The following is a 22827-nucleotide window of genomic DNA, read 5'->3' as shown; positions in this document are numbered from 1 at the left end:
TCTAGCATCTGATCTTTTAAAAATCTATCAATAAAAATGTGTGGTAACTATACTTGGCAACTATGTAAAAACTTTGGTTTAAAGACACATGCAAATCTCTGTCACTGATCCAAGATGATTTTTGCCTTTTCTTTTATATACTTTTTATATAACTTGAATGTATCCTCAGTATTCTTAGCATGCATACTTGTATTTCCTTAAGTCCAATAACTTAGCATAGACCTAGTATTTTGTTAGGGCAGGAGATCAAACATCCTAAAGGCCTCATAGCAGGAGGCTGGAAAACCCCACGCTATCTTGGGAAACCAAGGTTCTCTCCAGAGCATATCCTGTAAACTAAATATTTGGCCCTTCCAGAGGGGGATTCCTCAAATGGAAGATTATCATGACATTCATCCAAGCCTCCCATTGGGGAATCTTTGTTTGATATGCTAATTTGTGAAGTCTATAAATTGTATGTGCAGTCTATTTTGTGTGTGCATCATCACAGCGCATTTCCCCTTGGCAAAATTGTGCACCATAATGATCCTTATTAAAATACCAGGGTAAAACCCCCTTATCCCTTAGCCCTGTCTGGCACTCAATTTTTTAAGACCATCATCACAAGATGACTCTCCAACATTTCCACAGAAGCAAAAGTGTAATGGCAGTCAGTGAAGCAGCTTGGTATCAAATTAAGTGCTCATGTCTGAAGTACAATGTGTGAATACCCCTTTGCCTCTCATGCACAGACATGCACAAGAGTCATCAATGCCAAGTTTTCTTCCTAGGGATTCTGAGGATCAGAAACTGAAATCTTGAAGGGGAAGAACTAATGCAAGTTTGCTACAAAACATAAAAGTATGTCCATTCGATTTCAAGAGACTCCACTAGGCATTTTACAACATACTTGTGCTTTTGGTTTCTGGTAATAGATGAAGTAGAATATGAGCAGAAGGCATTGGAAACATTCTAAGTTGATCTCATGCAATATTGGTCAGCTTTACTTTGGAACAGAGATATAATAACAATGTTATTTCTCCTAGAATTTATTCTCAACATTTTTCTTGTTTTCTGTGGTATGCTGGAGATCATTATTTAGCACTGATCATTAAAACATGGATTTATTTTGTGTTTCTAAGATCATAGAATCATAACTTAATTTGGGTTGGAAGGAAACTTAAAAGGCCATCTAGTAATACCTGTCTACTGTGATCAAGGACTTCTTTAACTGGATCAGGTTGCTCAGTCCTGACCTTGGATGTTTCTGGGTGTAGACATCCAGCACCTCTCAAGGCAACCTTTTCCAGTTCCTCTATACCCTCACTGTCAAAAAATGTCTTCTTTATATGCAATCTAAATCTACGCTCTTTAAAATCATTACTCCTTGTCCTATCAAATCAGGCTGTGCTAAAAAAAATCTGTTCCTCTCTTTCTTATAAACCTCTTTTAAGTACTGAAAGGCTGAAATGAGATCTCCACAGAGCCTTCTCTTTCCAGCTGAACACTCACAACCCTCTTCTTACATGAGAAATGTTCAAGCTTTCATTCATTTTTGTAGCCCTCATTTGTACTTGGTTGAACAGGTCCATGACTTCCCTGTGCTGAGACGCAGAGCTGGATGCAGCACTCCAGGTGGGGTTTCACCAGAGCAGAGGGGCAGAATCCCCTCCTTTGCCCTGCTGGCTATGGTGTTTTGATGCAGCCCAGGACACATTTGGCTTTTAGGGCCATACATGGGAGCTCATGTCCAGCCTCTCATCCACCAGCACTCCCAAGTCCTTCTTGGCAGGGCTGCTCTCAGTCTGGATTAACACAAGGGGTTGCTCAGACCCAGGTACAGCACCTTACACTTGGCACTTTCAACCCTCATGAGTTTTCCAGGGATCTACTTCTTTTCAAACTTGTCCTGGTACCTCTGGATGGCATCGTATTCTTCAGGTGTGTCAACGACACCACACATTTTGGTGTCATCAGCAAATTTGCTGTGGGTGCCCTTCATCCCAGTCTCCATGGCATGAAAATACCATGAACAGTAGTGGTGGTATCAGTGATTCCAGTGCAGGATTAGTACAGGATCACTGATGAAAGCCTGGAGAAGCAATGGGCAGTTTCATAAGAAACGTTTAAAGGATTATTGGAAAACTTGGAATGGAGCTACACATTCAGCTATATTTAAGCCAGAACAGTTACCATAGTGACATTAGAGCCGTGCTAAATGCAGTGCATTCTGTAATATGCTAAAATCAGCTGTGTGCTTAAATGGGAAATTGTTCCATACTTAAAACTAATGGTCTAGGGGTGTTATCATCTAAAAATGTGACTTTTTTTTAAATTGCTCCCTTTTATTGTATCTGGCATCATGTCAACAGCTTTACACATTAATTCTGTATTAGGAGTCACATATTCCATTAGCACGGTCTGGTAATTAGGATTGTTTTTTTCCCTTAAAGGAATAATTGCTGTAGAATAAGTGAAAAAAGACACATATATGAACACTGTAAAAGCGAGAAAGAGAGTAAGAAATAAGAAAGTAATATCAGACTGATTATTCTTTAATGTTTTTGTTGTATGATGCAATATATCAGGATTACCTTCTCCAAACATATCATCAAGGTTAGAAGCAGTTCCAGCATGATTGCAGTGAAAAAAGAATGGACATGGTTTTTTTTTTTTTAAGTAAAGCAATAGAATTGCAAGGACAAGTGGACTCTAAATGCTAAAGGACAGTAATCTGATGTATCTATAAAATATGCATATAAGATATGTTACAGTAATTATATTGATTCTAGATCTTTCTCCTATATAATACTAATATTTTAATTTAGTTATTATGCCATGCATGTTTTTAAACCTTCTATTAGACTTTCAGTAAATTTCTGGTTTACATAGCTGATCATGGGCTTCTTTTCCAGTGCATTAGTAAGGAAGAAGAGATTTGTTTCGTTTTTCTTATTTTTAAAATCACTCAATTGTTCCATCCTAATGGAATTAGTTTATAAAAGAGTTAGAAGATATTATTTATTTTATGTACATTATACAGTTAGAACGTCTAAAGCTACTGAAGGTTCATTTGTTTGGGGATTTTTGTTTTGTTTTGAGTGTGTTTTGTTGTTTTTTCACTTAGAAAGCAGTTATATAGCTCTGGATCTTGAATAAATATAGGTGACCACGTTTTTAATTCTGCTTTGAATCAATAGAAGTGTCAACAGGCTTTAAAAGAGGAACAGGAATGCAAAATGAATGTGAAGGACCTAGAAAACCCTTTTTAATCTGTAAAAAAAGTAGAAAGGCTATCAGTTAGACTATAAGGGAAAGAAATCTTTTTGGATTTTAATTATTTTCATAGTTTGCTATTACATAATGAGTTTTAGGTTTAAAATAAGTTTAGTTTGACTTGATAATCTATTGCTTGCTATGGCACAAACAGTACTTTTGAGGGCATAACAGAAAGACTGCCTCTGATATGTGTGGAGCCCATCTCCAAGTCCACCAAATTGTTGATTTTTTCAGTCTGAAGGGCTTCTGTGTTGATGATTATTAGAATATAAAAAAAAAAAAAAGCTGAACAATGAATATAACTTTTAAAATACTTCCAAACATAAACTTCCTTTATACATCTGCATAAGTTATATGGTATTTAAAATTGAATCTAAGGTAGATCTACAGATAATATTAAGAAGTATCTCAAGTATCTTAGAAATCTAGACTTTAGCTGAACAGAGTTTTGAAAAAGAAATCTATTACTTAGGGAAAGCATCCTATTGAAAATATCTTAATTTTTCCCAAGACTCCCCATTGAGATGGAAGATTGGGGTTTTTTGTTATCAGGTGTAGATTAGGTAAAGCTGGACAATGCACATGGGCATAGGTAGGTCCAGCTCAGGCTTTTTCATGTAAGTGTGGTTTGGCCATGATTTTTTTAAAATCATCAAATTATCTTAGACTGTTATACTGTGCATGAAAGGTGATTATGACACTAAGAATAATTTTGCAATTATTATTTTTTTGAATGAGGAATTCTAATTTTGAACAAATTTTGGTCAATTTTTTTTTTTCTCTTTGGCCTTATAATACTGATTTTTTCTTATTGTGCTTCAATTTGAACCCAAAATTAATATCCTTCATATTTTTGTCAGTATTTGCCAATGTAGGAGAATGAACTACACTTCATACTTTTTAGTCTAAATTAATTTCCTAATGCTATTTAAAATTACCTTTAAGGTTATTCTGACTTCCTTATAAATCATTTCAATATCATAGTGAAAGGCCATAAAACTTTATGTGGATATGAGAGTGATTTGGAAGCAGCACTAATGAATTGCTATAATCTTGGCATACAATTTGACATAAGTACCTGGAGTCATCTGAAACTCACTTCTTGTTTCTGTGTTAATGAATAACTCCTATAACAGCTGGATACTATTTTGTGTTTCTTAGTAAATACACCAGTCCAAACACTCAGATATATTTCAAAATAGTAGGATTTCAATTTGCATGCTTTCTGTCCTGTTTATAGATCAGTTGTTATCTTAATTACCACCCTCCTTGTGAGAGGCCTATAGCAAAGTGATGTGTGAGGTAATGGAGTGGTCTAGATCACCTTTTTGATAGACACCTATGGCAGTAGATCCAGACATCTGAGCTGAGTGTTTAGCTCAGAATTACATAATTAGACAGCTGAAGAGCACCATCTATTGGTTTGCTGTTAAAAGATGCATCACTTGTGCATTGCCTTCAATAAAAAAGTACTACACCAGAAAAAGGCTTGGGACCTGTGCCAATATAAGACACTATTTTTTGCTTCCTTCTCCATCAGAGGAGAAAAGATATGCCATGGCCATACAACAAAGGGAAGACAGTGAGAGTCCAGCTTTTTCATTTGAGGAAACTATTCAATTTTTATTAATTTATTTATCATTGCTTACATTTTAGCCTCTTTAGAGACATCATGACCATCACTCCTTTTTTTTGTGTCACCAGGGAAACTCTGCAAAGTTATATGCTTGTCTTGGAGTTACTGGTAAAAAGTTCTCTTGCTACCTGCTAGTTTTTGGGAGTTCTTATCATTCTCTAGCTTTTAACTGGCTTTCCCCTATTAGCTGTTTTGGTTAGGAAACCAATAGGTTTAAGCTTCTCTACTGGATAACTTGTCTGACCTGCCATGAATCTTTTTTTTTCAGGAAAACAAGTGATGCATAGTTACCCTCGAATTCTTTCTATTGACTTTCACGCCACAAAGTTTTCAGTTACCATGTAAAATTCCATCATCTATGACATGTTAAAATTAGCAATAAAGTTATCTAGCACTTGAACCCAACCTATTAAATATATGTAGCAACGCAAAAATATTTAAAACTGATTTACCACACAGCACTATTCAGTACCAAACCCCGAAGATACATTGGAGGGACAAAGAAATTTTAAGGTGAGTGGCTAATGTAGATTCTGTGCCTGTATGAAGAGCTTTTTAAGATTGAAAATATATAGTGATTCTGACAGAACATTGCAGACTTTGTAATTCATAGTAAGTTTATTTACCTGATTAGAATGAAATTTCTGTTAATTAAGTACATTATATTAAGAGATTTCTTCCATACATAATTCGTTCAAAGTATTACTACAGAAGGTAACATCAGAAGGGATTTGCATATTGAAAACTGAATTAATGACAGAAAAATCCCCAAAATAAATAATATGGCAAACACCATGTCCCTTTAAAAGGCTCAGTGAAATACATCTTTTCCTCATCTTCTGAGTCCTGTCAGTTGCATCCTTTGTTGACAAGTTGATGCTTGTCTCTCTGGGTTTCTCCAAGTTGTTTTTTTGTCAGTAATACCTGTGCTCCCACTGCTCCCTTTGCTCCCACAAATGAGCCCTTTTTCAGCATTCTCCCACAGCATTTCCTGCTGCGTTAAATGGTTTAAGCTTAAAATCTGTTAAAAGCTGTCCCAAAAAAGAATGGACAAATCATAGTTGATCCTGGTTTCTGGTAGAGAAAGGGTTGAAAAACATATATCCCAGGATGTTTTATTTTTAAAGTCAACCATGTGTTTTAGTCATAATCAAAACAGTATATCAAAAGTTTGCAAACACAGTGCTGAACTTGAGTTCCTGTGGAGTTTTATGAACTTGGAGAGAATGTCTCAGTGGTCTCAGAGCTCTTAAGCACAGTCTCAGAAAGGAGTATCCCCACTCGCATCTTGGAGAATTTATACAGAAAATTGGCAGAGTGTTTTGCATGGGACATCAGCTATGTGTACTAAACATGTCATACAGGCAATTGGTGTACTCTAGTTCTAAAAGTATTGCTCTCCTGAGTCTTTTAAAATTCCCTGAGTGGGAAATAGCAAGTTTTAATTGTGTCTATAGCCAGTTTTTTGGGTATTTTTAAAGCAGTTGCTAAACCTAAACATGTCCAGATAAACAGCTTCTTCGCTCCTACTGTTTTCCTATAATAAGGATTAAAAAGCTGATATCATCAGTGATATATCTTGTACTTGGCTGTATTTATCAAAATCATCATGTTCCAAAATGAATTTTCTTCAGGCATTCAAATGCCTGCTTGAAAAAATGAATTATCCACAGTTGTAAGTAAATTGTTAGCAGGCTCGGGGAAATACAGTGAATACTGCTCAGTAACTTTGGAGTCTATGGAAATTCAAAAAAAAAATAACGTGGATTAGACAGGTAGTGAACAGTTCACCCTCCCTAAAATTTATGTAGGAGAGAAGATGAAACCTGACTATGGTTAAGAAAGCAAAGGTGCAGGGAAATTGGTATCTTAAGACAGGGTTACATTTATTTCCACCATCCTGGGCATTGTCTTGCTGTTGCTTTCAGCATTCCTAGTGGCATTTTTTAAAAAATGTTTTGATACAGAGGAACATATCTGGTTGCTGTGGATTTTTTTGTTATTTAAGTATATATTAAATAATGTAGTATATAAGTAAGTATATAAGGAGATGAGCTCTGCTATTTGCAGTGATGAACCCGCAGTTTTTAATTGTAGAAATGGCCTTAGTGAAGAGAAGAAGAAAGAGTGCAAGTTGTGGTTTAAAAAATAAGCTGAAATATAGCATCTAAATTTGTATGTGATCTCTGAGCTGCTGGCATTGCACTGGAAGAAGTATTGGAAGGAATAAGGACCACACTTTTCCTTCCTATAATATATTGTGTATATATACATATATATGTATATTATCTTGAGATTAATCTGATTAAATAAAAAATAAGATTGTTTAGAGTCCTGCTTCAAAGACAAATCTCAATAAATATGTTTAGTTTATGATAATGTCTCTCATAGAAATCTTGCAAAAGTTCTTGGGCTTGTATTTGAAGAAAGCATATCTGAAATGCATCACTTATCTTTTGTAATTTTTTTCATGCTAAATATATATAAAAATACATATTAGTATCTGTATGTATAAAAGTATGTTGAAGGTTTTGCAAGGATTTTGACCTTAAAAGAGAAAGGAGGGTAAATATACTCCATGCTAATAGTAGTGACAAAACTCATAATCTCTTGCCTGTGTTAGCTGTAAGGACACAGAGACCACGTAGCTGATAACACCAGCATGTGAGTCGTGTGTGAAGTGAGAAGTACAGAGGCACTAAATTGACACTTAATTCACAGAACACTATTGCTTTCTTTGCACCTATTAATTTACAGCCTACTGTGCTGAAGAGGCATAAAGGCTTCATTCATAGCACATCACAAACTGACAGGAACATAACAGTGAGAGAACTCACTTAAGGAAGCACTGTGACCCATAGTATAATTTTCTACTACATTTAAAAGAACATTAAAAAAGAGTTAGATCTTTTAAATTAAGTATGTGAGCATGGTTTAAATACATTAAAGGAGAGCTCAGATTGATTAAAATACCACTACTTTACTGTCTTTCTAAATAGATTTTATAACCCTGGGGATTCAGCATGCTCCTAAAATATCTTTCTTCTTGGTGTGTTGCATTATTCTAGAGTATCTATACCATTAGTTTCATTTACTCATAAAATTCTTGACATTGGATTCAGGAAAATATGTTTCAATGATGAAACTGTTCGTATCAGTGTAGTCAGATTAGAAACTTAGAGATATTTATGAGTTGCTAAATTTTCTGGCTTTACACATTATCTATCTAATGCAGTCAACCTGAAGAGTAAAACAAAACATACAGATATTTTAACTTCTGGAATGCTACATTAAGTTCTTCCCCTCCCTCTCCCTTTGCTGGGGATTCTAGGTTTGCATGCAATAATCACAGTAGTTCTGAAAAAACAACACCTATTCACTGATTATAACTCAAACAAAACAAAACAAAACAAAACAAACCTCAAAACAAACCAACAATCCTGCACAAAAAACAATAAAATTCCACAACCCAACAAACACATAAACAAACAAAAACCCAAACCAACTGGAATTTGAACTGGAGCTTTCTAATTTATGTTTTTTTTTTTTTTTTTGAGGTCTGTGTTACTGCATGAGAAGGAAAAAGTTTAATGGAGAAAATCTTGCTGTTAATATCTGTCTGCATATAAATATGAAATCTCAAACTTGTAGAAGTAATACAGTTCAGTTCATCTGGTCAAATCAAAATTAACAAAGATCAATATTGGGGCTACTAGATCAGTCTGGGAAACAAAAAGACAGTTATTCCCTGGATCTCAGACCAAATTCTAGTTTTGACACTGGTACCTAGTTTAGCAATAGTATCAGAAATGAAATCAATCATGGATTAAATTTGCCTGACATGGGCAGTGGCATCTTTTCCCATTGATCCTAATCAGTGAAGATGAAGGATGGCAATTTACCAAACAGCTCTTTTAAAGCACTGTTGTTTTCTATCTGATATTTCAAATACATTGGAATTTTAATAATAACTATTGCCATTTTCTAAAAGATATAGAGGGTTTTAATACATTCTGGGTTTTTTGACATACACTTTAAAACACCCAAGTGTATGAAAAATTATTCAGTAGGTATTAGCATAGTTGAATGTGTTCTTACTTTCCTGCATATCAAATTATCTCAGCAATTGTTCTTCACATTTTAAAAGAGGAGTAGATTTTTAAAAATCAAGTGTGAATATAGGTTTGTTTTATTTTTTCCTGGATGTGCTGAAAGTTGCTAAAACATGGTACATGACAACAAAAACATTTGTTAGTAGTTTGGGTTGTTTTCTTTCCAGCAATATATACCAAAGTAGACATACTTCTCCAAAAAAAACTCCTCCTGAATTTCCACTGCAAGTTTGTTAGGCCATTAGTTTGTTGCATGTTTTCTCTGCTGAGAACAGCGCTGTGACCTCCAGCAGCTCAGAGTAAAGCTGCCAATGAGCTGTTCTTAGAGTTAATAAATACCTTGGCCCCTGGTACCTCTGTTTAGTTAGCACACAGAATACATTGATTGTTTCTTTGACTCTAAAAGAATGTTAAATTGAATTTAAATAACATGTTTATTGATGGCTACTCTTTTTAAATGCCTACACAGTAGGCTAGTGATTGGATTTAAAGGATTTTCTGCAGAGGTCTGCACTTAAAACACACTGTGCTGTTATGTTATCTCTGATGTTTTAAAAAAGTAGTTACAGCACAGAAAGTTTCGATATGATGTGTAGTGGTGAATGAGATATTGTTTCTGTTTATCAAATCTCCCAGACCAGGAGGGGAGAAGACAATCAGTGAGGAAGGCAATTTGATGTGAATAAAAAGAAAATGGAAGGAATTTGCTAGTTTAGCCAAGCTTGAGGCAGCACCACAATGAAGAGTGATAATTCCAGATCTAAACCATCTAAACAAAAATGGAAGTACTAATGGTTCCTTTTTAAACAGTGGATGATGATGGGCATATTAACTGAAAAACTATTCCATTTCCTGATAAGATTGGCAAATTATTTCATCCCACTTTTATGGAGAAAGAAGAGACAGATAAAAAAATGCAAGTTTTGCTCCCCAGAGCTCATATTAGAAAAAATTATTTTTTTTTGAATGATGTTACCCTGATATTAAAATATTTTGATTAGAAACAATACAGTAAAATATTATGTGAAGACTGAGTAATACAGGATTATTTGATTTTGAATTAAAATCTCATTTAGAGATACATGATTGTTCGCATTTGGATGAGACTGGTCATATGGTTTTATTTTGTATTCAGAGCTTTTATAAAAACTAAACTGTGAATTTAGTTGCATCATCACAATAAACAAAAGCTGTCTTTTTTAGCTGACTGAAGTGAGAGCAGTGTAGCTTAAAATGCATGCAAGAACAGAAGTAGGATATATTCTAGCAGAGCATATATGCAGATTTATTGAACTGTCATTTCTCATCTTTCCGTGTTCATAAAAATATCATTAATATTGAAAAGTTAAGCACTCAAGACTAAAGAATGTCATCTTCAGTTTGAGCCACTTCTACAAAAACATTTACATAACTTTTTAATTATACCATCAAATGCTCCTATTTCTAATTGTGAGACTGAATTACTGTTGAGCAATTTAAAGCAACTCAGGTCAGTAGAACTGCTGCTACATATGTTGAGATGAGTTGTGTGTATCATATGGGAAAATAAAGGAATGTGTCATTATTAAAACAAACTGAGTTTCTCTTTAAAATCCAGGTCTTATGCATGCTTTATTCATAGAGCTGCTAAGCCATGATAACAATTACCTTCAGACAAGATTTGTGCAAGGTTCTGCCAATACCTTTTGTGGTCCCATTTCTCAAATACTCGGGTTCAACTCTTTCAGCTCATCTGTCAGCTGCAACTACTTTGGTGGAGCCATGATGATTATTTAAAGAAGGTCTTATAAAATTATACCAGAAAAAAAAAGGAGGGAAAATAACTTATTTATAGATCATGTGCAACCCATTTATGAAGTGAACAGACTGGCTCCCAAATAAGGGCTTTATGGATTCTAATATTCATATGAACTGAATTTCATTTCAAATCAATTATGAATTTATATGATTTAGCTTAATGATAGACTTAAATATTGAAAACTGATGACAAGAACCAACTGATATAAAAAATGCTTGTCCTCACAACCTCAGCAGTGATAGCAGGTGAAGAAGGTGCTCAAGCCCTTAATGTGAGCCCCTCCTATCTGGTTCTCAGTACAGTATTGCAATGAACAAGCTTTTTTTGGAGTGTGTTAAAGAGATGTATACAAACCAACATTAGAACAAAATTAGAACACTGGAGACAGACTGTTCACAGGTTTAAAAGAATGTTTGAAAAGGAGACGTGTAATTAGAAAAGAATTTGAAGATTATTCAAAAGTGGATGTTTGTCTCATCTGAAAGCAGTTTCACAGGTAAAGGTTTAAAGCATCTAAATGCACCCATGCAGAGAAAACACCATATCATACCTAGCTAAACACACCATGGAGTTAAAGACTAAGACAAAGAGCCAGAATCTGTTTCCACATTTGAAAGAATCAATGGTTTTGTTGTTTTAGGAAATTTCAAAGTTGACTTTGAATTTTCCATCTCGTCATTTCTTAAACTGAGATTGGATGTGTGTCTTAAATCAATAGTGTCATGAGGTATAAATTATTACATACAGCCCAAGGATAAAGTAGGATTTTTAATTTTAATGTACAGAACCTAGATCTAAAGACTGACTATATAAGAAGACATTCTAGTAGCTCTTCTTCTCTCTTCAATGGTATGAAAAAAATCCTTCAAAGTAGTAAATCTTATATTTAGTATTTTAGGTGTGAGATTCCAGAATTTGTCATTATTTATGAGGAGAGTTTCTAAAGACGAGTGCTTTAACTCTTCTGCAGAGGGCAGCTATCAAGAGAAATCTTGTTTTCTCAGAAAGTGCTATACAGGTTTTCATAATAAATATTTAGAATTAGCACGCTGCCCCCTGGGTGGAAATATGGTAATAAAAAAAAGGGTAGTGTGTTTGCCTCAGCTGCTGTGTTTGAAATCAATCCATTGCAGTCCCACTGGGCTAGATAAAGCTCTTAAAAATGTTAATTTTTCTGTGTACAGTAAGTAGCAGTAAATCCCTGCAAATCTACATAGACATGAGAGCTGAATTAATGAGTTTTATTTATATTTGGGATTTATCCACATTCTAAAGGGTTCTACACTGGGAGAATCTCAAGTCATTTTCAAATTTTAGACACTGATGATTGGTTTAAAACAAAAGAGAATCTATTCTTTAAAAAAAATAATACTTTCCAGAAGATTGAAAAGATTACATGTTTGATATGAAAATATTAAAAAGAGTTTTCAGATCCTGTTTCCTCCAAACATGAATATTCTTTCAGAAACTTTTACTTCTCGGGAGTGATAACAGTTTCCTGTGTGTTCAAAGTATATAAAACAAGAGTATTTTTCATTATCGTAATCTGATAAATTCAGGCAACAGATATGAACTTCATAAATGTAGGAACAACAAGTGCCCATTCCAATAAAAAACTATTATCTGTATAAATGAAACCATGAAAGTTCTTCACCTGAACAAGAGCACATTATTTTCAGAAAAATACTACATAACCCCGATTTAGTGTTTTCCAATCCTTCAGAGTGTTTTGTAACCTATTAATTGTCATTATTGTTAAAAGAAAGCCTTATTTCCAAGCTTCCACATACAGCTAGCTTCAGGTTCCAGACACAAAATTCTGTCTTTGTCTACAAGACTGAAAAACTGTTATTACCAGAATGCAGTTCCCAGTAAGTCCTTGCAAATTGTAATCTCACAGCTTCTTCTTTGATAATATAAAGAAATCTTTTTTTTTTGTTTTTTAGAAAATATAACATTTTTAATTATTCTTTGGTTTCTTTTCAAAACCTCTGCAAATATTCTTGGCTGCAAACTGACATTGTGAAATGAAAAAGAGCATTACAGTAGCAGACTTTTGTTGTTTCCCTGCCAACCTCAGTGTTAATCAGGTCATCTATTGGTCTCCGTGTCAGTGTTTGGTTTTATTTGAGTTTCTTATGGTGTCATGGGGGATAGCTCAAGAATATTGCTTGAATTGTAAAATTGACCCAATTAATGTAACATAGAAAAGAAGCATAGATATGATAGGAGTTTGTGTTTTCTGTGAATTTTATTAAGTTACAACTGGCTAATCAGCCAAGAGGGCCACAACCATTCTTGTAATCAGACTTTGTCAGAAATTCTAGCAAAAACAATAGAAGAGCTGTGCTCAATCATTCATGTGAGAACTTGTCCCCTTCAAGATGGGCAGTGGATGGTTCCAGGCAAGTCAAGTGAAGGAACTCTCTTCTTGCCCTGGGATGCATTTTTGTAGACCACCCTTTTTGATAGGTTCCATCATGAGAATCAAGAACAAATCTGTCTTTTTCCATTTCTGGGATGGATTTTTACATTTTTGGTTTTGGACTCTCATTCCATTAACCTTAGCCTTTACCAGTACAAAGCAAATCCAGTTGCCCTTTAGGATTTTTAAAGGTAGGATGAAGAAATGAGGGTAAATATATTGAGAGCAGATCCTTGCAGAATATGCTCAGAAAAGATCCTAATCAAGAACATGAATTTGTATCAAATAGAGAGGTAAAAATATCCAAAACAGCATGGAGTTTCCTGATCTGAGTGTTGAAGAAAGACAGTCTATCTTCAATGAGCTTTTCATGAGACACTAGAGATCTAGTGGAATTTGTCTAGTTTTGTGGCTGAGTGGCTGTCAGAGGGTTAGAGGGATGTTTTGAGGAATGCAGCCAAAGAACAGCACCATGCCACTCACTGCATGAAGTCTCAAATTTGTTTACAGAGCAAACATCAGGTTGGGTACATAATGGGAGGAGCTGTTGACTTCCTCAAAGGCAGAGAGAGGTCCTGCAGAGAGACCTGGCTTGGCTTCCCTCTGTTCCACCTCACGCTTGGTATTCTACACCTTGTATTTAATGATTGTGTCTATTCCCCCTGAGTGTCATTTGGTTTAACATTTTACAGTTTTCTGCATTAAATCACTGGCATGAGCTGCCCATGACCTCAGCCCCTGACCAAGTTCTTAACAATCAAACCTAACTGACCTTCTGCATGTGGCTTGAATAGAGACAGCAACGTTAACTTCTGCCACTTAGCTTGGAAGTGCAGGATAACACAGTCATTCCTTGCTTATGACAGGGGCTTGACAGTCCTGTGTGTAGCAGGGAGTTGTGTCCTCATGCAGGGCAGGTGCTCACAGGGATAGTCATGTTCAAAGCAATTTGGTTTCATGCTGACATTCAGATCAATACTGACAGGTGTGGCTCTTCTGCAAAGAGCACCTGTCCTTGACACTGAACAGACTGCAAGGTGACAGGAACTGCACTTTTGGCTTTTTGGGACTCAGTTTTAGAATGCATAATCTGACAAAAAACACTCTGGTAAAATGTACAGTACTTCATTTTATCCCCACAGCTGGGGAATTAATTTAAAAATTTTGATAAATGATTTTTGGCGCTTAACATGGTGAAAGCTGACTTGGTTTGTATTTCATAGATATAGTCATTGTGGATTTACCTAGCCTATGTTGCAGAGAAGAACAAACCTTGAGAATATAGCATGACTAACATTCTTTTTTAGCAATAACAATTTCTGTATTTTCTTTTATTTAAAAAAATTGAAACTTCAATTTGATATAGCTTCATGTAAAAGATGAAGCCAATAGTTTTACCAGTTTGGAAGACAATGGTTTTGTGAAATTTGTAGGAGGTACTAAGCCTGATTTATTGGATAAGCTGCACAAGATCCAAAACCTTCAACAGGTGTGGAGAAAGTAAATCTTGAAAAATAGGGCATGAAACGTTAATGAACAAATAATCATTTTTATTCTCAGCATGTTAGTGGAAATAGAGTACATCTGTACCACCCAGCAGCTGCATCATTTTGAAGCTCTTGAAAGGGCTTGTGGAGGTGAGGAGAATACAAATCACAGATTGAACAGTAAATAAAAAGTAGGCAAACAAACCGAAATGCAGTCAGTAAGTATCTAAAATAATGTAAATGCAAAAAATTTTAATGTGATATTGTGATAAAAGATTATTACAGAGATTATATATTTTTTCAGAGTCAAAACAAAAAATGTTTGTATTTTATCATAGAGGTATTTCCAGTAAAACTAGGGAGAAATTAAACTTTGCTCAAAGAAGTTGAAGATAATTTTTGCAAATCAAATATACCATCTGTATTTATTTAATTTTAATACTCCCATGTATTATTACCCTAATTAACTAGTCACCTTTAAAAGAATTGCCATCAAGAAGCTATGATGCTGGAAAACATCCCATTTCAACATTAATTTAGAATTAAATGTTCTCATTCACTGATACAAAATAGTACTTATTTTCTTAAAAGTATTTCCTTAGCAGCGTTCTTTTAAATTACTTTTTACAAACAACAGAGATCCCCATTCAGTATCTAATAATCATATTTAATAATCAGTCTTAGCTCCACTACTACAAAACAGTGCTTGCTGTGCTTGTTTTATTTTAACTGTTGATGACTTTGAAGATTTCATCAATTCACCTGTTTGGTTGGGTTTTTTAAATTACATTTAGTTAGAATATGCTTCTGTGAGTACATTCTTTTTATCAGCAAAAACATGGAACTTCAGAAATTTTATATTCAAATCTTACATGTTTTATAAAAGAATTATAGAAAATGTATTCTGTCATTTATAAAACTTCAATTGCAGTATTATTTCATTTAAATTGTTCTTATAAAGTTGATATCTTATTTACTTAATAACTTGAAACAAGTAACAAATGAACCCTGTTTTCTGACTAGTAAGTTTCAACTTTGAGTCAAAGGACTTAAGTGTGAAAGCATTATAAAGAGTTCAACTCCTATAAATCTCCAAGAGATCAGCATTCTTTATTGTCTCTGTTTTCAGTTTTTGCATGTTGATACAACTTTCAGGAAAGATATCCAACTGGCACAATCACTCCTTATTTTTCCTCTGTGTTACATCTTTGTGGGTAGCAGTATGACAGTAGCATATTATGACAGTGATACATCAGTTGAGTCCTGATCTCCACAGCTCTCTGCCTTTTTTTTAGTTTTAAGTAGACAAATCTATAGCATATAATGGATCTGCCTTTTTAGGTTCCTAGTGCGAATATGATAAAAATGAATCAAGCACTGAAACATGAATCTAATAATGAAACTTCATGTCTTCAGTAATTATGATTTTTTTAATGTTTTTTTTTTCTCTTTTAATAATGCAGAAAAAAATGTGTGTAGATCATGAGAGTACAACACTAGCATTGCTAATTCCAAGTTTTATTGTTTTCTAACTCTGAATCAGTCATTTGAACTTCAGTTTAAGCAAGCCAAAGAGGAAGTCAGCAGCAGTAGTTAGTGCAGTTCATGTTGATGAGGTGAAGTTCACTGCAAATTGCAGTCTGTGTGCTTTCCACTGTCTAAAATACTGAGAAAAAACTCCTTTGACATTTAGAATTTAAGTGCAGGTATGCCTTGGTTTCATATCTTTCTAATGATATATTTATGTAAAAAATGCAAAGCTTTGCACTACATCATAGAGAAAAACGTAGAGGCAGCAAATATAGAGGCAGCCATTGCAAGACTCCTCATAGCTACATATTGCCAGCAAAGAGATGTCAAAACATGGAGATTATTAGTAACTTTTTATGTTTCTAACTTGTTGGAATCACCAGTAGTTTTTGCTAATAAAATTTAACTTATAAGAAAACAGTGGCATTAAACATTTACCACATTTTAGTAATCTTTCATTAGGAGAAAAAATATTATAAATATTACGTTGGGTTAAGTTATCAACAAAGTACACAGTCCCATATTTTGAAATACAAGATGTATTCAAACATAGAAAACAGAACCATTTTTAGAAGAAATTTTAAGCTACTTTTATCTTCCTGTCTCTGAATTCTTGAAATGAAAGCAGCTTGATATGGAATATTTTTTAGGGCTTTAAAGTAAATACTAGTATGAGGAGATTGCACATATATTCTCATACATTAAATATTAGAAAAGAAATAGTTCTACTTGTCTAGTTCTACTTGTTTTCTAATTTATAGACTTTTTAATTATTATTTGAATACATAGAATTTTCAGTAGAACACATCTTATGCCTTTGAAAATGACAGAAAATGTCATAGATGAACAGCAATGATGCTTGTCTGAAACTTTAGTATATCAAATTCCTCATCATTTTATCTGTCTTTATTGGTACCTTATTTTTTGGAGCTGTAGGATGACTTGATTTAATGGTTTTATCAAGCAATAGTATTTACTCTCCACTACTTTTGAAACTGCTACTCTTATTTAAGTGTGATCTGTCAACAGACCAGGTAGCTAAAAGAATTCGAAATGCATGTATTTCTGCTCTGGGTTATGTTCAGATGTAATTACTGGCAGATTTTTACTGAACTACTGGGAAAAAAACCCACCCAAATTTCATCTAAATTACAGTTTTAATTCCTTTTGAGCAATGATAAATTTTGGTAACTGGAAAATAATTTAGACAAACAAAGGCTTCATCTGGCCAAACAGGGGCTTTACAGTGTCGTAAAAACCCACAGCCATATTTCATCCTCTTCTTTTCAGGGATAACAGATTAGTGATATCTGAGCTGTATTGATAGTCAGCTGCATACATCTAATTTGATGACTGTACATAAGCAGTTTAGTGTGGCTAAGGCTGACAATGGATAGGGCCCAGAGAACTCTCAAACATCCTACAGATGATTTCACAGAATCACAACATCACAGAATTAGCTAGTTTGGAAAAAACCTCTGAGATCATCAAGTCCAGCCTCTGACCTAACACCACCTCATCAACTGGACCATGGCACCGAGTACCGCATCCAGTCTTTTCTTAAACATCTTCAGGGACTGCGACTCTACCACCTCCCATGGCAGCCATTTCAATGCCCAAGCATTCCTTCTTTTTTCCTTCCTTCATTTTTTCCTAATGTCTAGCCTAAACCTTCCCTGGCATGGCTTAAGATGGAGTCCTCTTGCTGGGTCTCTGGCTGCCTGGGAGAAGAGACCGACCCCCACCTGGCTACAGCCTCATTGCAGGCAGCTGCAGCTCTTGCAGTTACATTCTACAACATGAAATGTGATCTATGTGACTTTTCCAGCCTTTCCCCTCTGATGTCTCTAGTATTCAAAAGTGAGTGAAAAAGAACTGAGCCCATGTGAGCTCTACAATTTATATAGAGGTACACAAACAGAAATGTTTTCAAAATATTCAATAGAAGGAATATATCTGCATATCTGAAAGACTTATTATCTATTAAACTTAGAAACCATATGTTGCTTGGAACACAAGAAACAAAAAGAGTATATGGGAGGGAATGAAACACATGGCTATGGAATTCTGTGTAGGACCAAGCTTAGAATAAAAGAATTTCCTTACCACTTTGCATGAGACAGGGTTCTTGGCTGCTACCACTATCAGGTTTTGTTGCTTTGGTTTTTGGTTCTGTTTGGGTCCTATAGTTATGGCCGAATCACTGTATCTAGATGTTCACCTAGAGTGGCTGATGCTATTCTAGTTTATGAAATACTAACTTTAGTGACTTTTGGTGAACATTCTCATTAGGAGGTAATATCTTTGATTAAGGTAACCACTAGTATGGGAAGCAGTGAGTTAATTCCTTGTTTTGCTTTGGTTGTCTGTGAGGCTTTTGCTTCCCCAATAAAGTCTTAGTGTCAACCCAGGAGTTCTCTATGTTTTGCCCTTCCCATTCTCTCCCTGGCCGCTCGGGTGGCAGTGAGTGAGTGGCTGCATGGGGCTTGGCTGCTGCTTGGGGTTCAACCACCACACTCCTCAATCTGTCATGCTTAGTATTCAATCTGAATGACTAATTTTATATTCCAGACTTGGCTTTAGAAGGTGGCTTGTAGTTCTTGTATGAGAGACTTGACTATAGAGTATTTTTGTTGATTAAAAAGGAAAATGAAAGTATTCTGCCGCTGCTGACTATTTGCTCATCATTTATCTGCATGATGATTCCTTCCAACCCAGTAGTATCCTATGATGCTGTACTTCATATGGGGGAATAGCATATGAGAACAACTATTCCAGTTCCTATGGACTTTAGTCTCAAGGATAGTGGAGGAACAGGACATAGGATGTCTAGGAAGTAAAATCTAAAAGAAAAAAGTGTCCCTTATCTATAATTTTATTGCTAAAGTGCCTATAGTTGCAATTTATTTAAGGCTAGAAAGCCCTAATTAAATGCTTACTTTATTACTAGCCACTTAAAACCAAATGAAAATTAAAACCCACCCACTACAGCTCCCAGTGCATTGTGATAGGTGATATTTTGGAGGCTTTCCCAGGAAGTAATTCTTGCATACTTCTGGTCAGGGAATGAAATACAAGAACTTGTCACATAAAGCAAAAGGAATGGAAGAGAGTGATTTTTGCCTGGAAGTTTCACGGCGTCTGCTATAGGACTAGGGCATTTCCATTAGTAATGGAAGGTACATTTAAGGCACTTTGAGACTTGTCCCTGGGACAGAAAAAGGCAGAGTACAAATCAGGCTTGTCCACTGACTTCCCCTTGACTGTTAAATAAGGCTTTTCCAAAATGGAAGTTAGATGGGTGTTTAAGATTCTTGCACACAATTTTCAAATAATGCTTAAGAAAAACAAAAGCAACAAAACCCCAGAACTTTGAAAAGTCAGTTCACTGACTTGTATATCTTTGTTATTATGCATATATTGCAATAATTATAGCAGTTGTATATTAAGGGGAAAAATAATCAATATAAGCAAGTAGAAGTTAGTCATATGTAAGGTTGTGCTTGTTACTAAGAATATACAGAATAGTTTCTTATAAGTCTCAAAAAATTGAAGAAAGAAATTCTGTTAGGCTTTTCTTCAGCTTTCATGTACAAATTACTTTGTACAATTCTCTCTTCTACTCAGAAAAATTCAACCAAGTACCTCATACTGTGCTACTGATGAAAATAATTTATGTAAGTCATTAAATTTTTGGTTCATTTTGTCAACATTTTGAGTTCTTCAATGTGAGTGGATGTTGCTTAAATCCCACTGGCTTCTTCTACAAATAAGGGGAAGAAAATCAAAATCAAATAGATATTCATGTATGAAAAAAATGCAGAGCAGCTCCACAAAGTAAACTTTCTACTTTTATTCTGTGATAAAATAAAACATAGGTTTCTGCTTTGAGGTGAAGTTTTCTTGGTATGATTTTGTTTTTTAACTAACAGTAGCTATAAATGCAGACACCAGAGTATTTGTCTTTGAAGCCTCACTATTAAAACCTCAAAGATATTTCTAGTACAAAGAGCTGTACCTGTGCACCTACCTCACTGTCTGTCTATATTGTTTTAATGTGTAGTATTCATAAATAAAATGATGAATAATTTATCTCCATCTGTGCAGACAGATTTTACCACTGTAATCCTCTGTAACTGTCAACTCTCTAAGATAATGTTCATGCTGAAGAAGCTACTCCAGTGAAATTTAACACAACTTTCTAGGCCTTTAAAGATAACATGCATAGTGAGACAATATTTTAAACAAGTACTCAGTAATGCTTAATTGCATTATCTGTCCAGAAAGATATTTGAAGACAGTATTACAAAATGCAGCTCCACTAAATGCATTTACACTTACATGTATCTTCAGCTGATGAAAGAACTTGCAAGGCAGTGACTTTGATTCCCTCAAAAATTACAAATTTTGCATCCACCTGCCTCTTCTAAAACTACTAATTAAATTTTTGGTAGGTTGAGAGAGTTTTACATATTTTCTTAATATTTAAGTTGAAACAGGTACCATAGGAGAAACAATTTTATTTTAACCTTAATTGCTGCAAACAAGCACATTTGTTTGTTTGGATTAAATTGAGCTGTTTTAAAACACAAGAAAAGTCAGCAAGCCTTAAAACTTTCTCACTTTCTTTAAGAAAAATAAAAAGCTTATTAAATGATTCCCCATACTCAGTGCAACTGCGCTGTGAATGATAATACAAATTATTATTATTTGTATCATTATCATTTATTATCAATTAATTTCTTCAAAGAACTTTCATATACCTAAACAAGATTCTGTGTCATCCTGTTTGATTTACATGGAGTTTTTATATACTCTGGATTATAGCTAAATGTCATCATGAGCAGTCTTGTGAGGACCTGCACAGTAACTGATTCTGTTTTCCTCATCCCTGATCCATCCAGAGCAGATGTTTTTCTTTGCATGTTCAGAGGAGACATGAGGCCCTTTACCTTTTAAATTTTTTTTTGTAGAATCTTGCAGTAAGCAGGAGGCAATCTACTAATCCACTCTATTTCCAGAAACTTCACAAGTAAAGTCAAAGGATGTGGTTTTGCTAAGTGCAGATACGTACTTACAACACTCACAAGCCTCTTTGGGAGATACTTTATGGGTGTCACTTCTAAACATGCATTGTTGCTTTAACAAAAGGAACATGTCAGCATGAGAAGTTAACATTGAATGTTAATCACAGTAGCTTGTAAGTTTTGAGTAAATTGGTTTTTGCAGTCTTCTTTATAATTCACGTATATGTCATTGGAAATCCATGTTTTTTAACACTTAAACCTATACTAAAATAATGCTGGCTTTGCTCCCTAGCTGCAGGATATCTTTTTTCTTTTTTTAAATCCTGTGACTCAAAGTACTGCAAAAGTCAAAATAGTATAATGCACAAGGCCCTGTGAAGGAAATTCTGGAATAATAACAATTTAACAAAAAATTCAGTAAGGAAGAAAAAGAAAAATTGAGTCCTATTGGTTTCACTAATGAAAAAAATCTCCAAAATTTCTTCCTCCTTTCTCTCTACTTCTACATCATTAGATTTTTTTTTCCCTCTTTACTCTGCTTCCAGAGGAAAATCATAGGTTGTGAATGAGATTTTCTTTGCTGTTGGCTTCAAATTGGCTTTGGATCAACAATCTATTGGTGTGTATTTTGATTATACGTCAATTGATTTTTACAGCTACTTTTGACTTTGCTGTATTCTAACAGAAAGCTCCCAGGGAAAAAAAAAAACTGTTACTGGGGAGTTTTTGGATCTGTATAATAACTGAACAGGGACTTTGAGAATGACACATCAGACAAGGGCATTAATTTTATTCAGTTCTTCTGATGTTCTAAATTTTACCTGGTATTTCCCCCAGACTGTCTTGTGAGATTCTCCAATGGAGTCTCACCACCATTTTCAGGGATCTGGAACACACGATAAATGAGGTGATGGTGGAAGAGTTGGCTTTCTTCAAGCTGTAGGAGATGGTCTGAAGAGTTGGGAAACGTTTGGCTCCAGCCTAATGTGAAGCTAGTGATGGGAAAAGACACAACAGATTGTTTGAGAACATAGTGACAATATGAGAAAGGAAATTCTGATAAGGTATAAGGAAAAAAATTCAGATGGGAACAGGTGGTCCAAAAAGTCTCAGGAACCTCCATCCTTTGCTGAACAAGGCCTAGGGCATCACAACATAATTGAATCTACTTTGAGTTTGGGCTTGGACCAAATGATTTCCCGATCTTCCAATAGAAATTGTCCTATGTTGCTAAATTTTCTTCTAATTATGACAAATAGCATTTTAATTTTGTTTCCATGATTTTTAATTTCATATTCCATTTAACTGCAAATGCCAACAGTATTTGTATTTTCTAATCATATTAGTTTACAAAGACCCCATAATCATCCTAGGAGCTTCTATGAAGTCCTCAAAGTTTGTGCCTTTCCTATTCCTTCATTTGCCATTGCTCCTAGGATAAGGAATCGGAGAGCAGCAGTTCTTCTTACACTTGCATTTGTACAAGGCCCCATCTAAAACAGATAAAGTGCCAGAAAGATCGCTTGATCTTTATGTAAGAAAAAAGAGAATTAT

At 34.8% G+C, this 22827-nt stretch overlaps 1 protein-coding gene across 2 annotated transcripts in view; it reads left to right on the top strand.

The window, feature by feature from the left end:
* CSMD1 (CUB and Sushi multiple domains 1) overlaps window positions 1–22827 on the top strand; it is a 1059975-nt gene that overhangs the window by 551995 nt on the left and 485153 nt on the right. The window lies entirely within an intron of this gene.

The sequence above is a fragment of the Zonotrichia albicollis genome, chromosome 3 (genome assembly GCF_047830755.1).
Source record: "Zonotrichia albicollis isolate bZonAlb1 chromosome 3, bZonAlb1.hap1, whole genome shotgun sequence".
Lineage (NCBI taxonomy): Eukaryota > Metazoa > Chordata > Aves > Passeriformes > Passerellidae > Zonotrichia > Zonotrichia albicollis.
The sequence above is the reverse complement of the archived record's forward strand: the minus strand, read 5'-3'. Positions and strand labels throughout refer to the sequence as shown.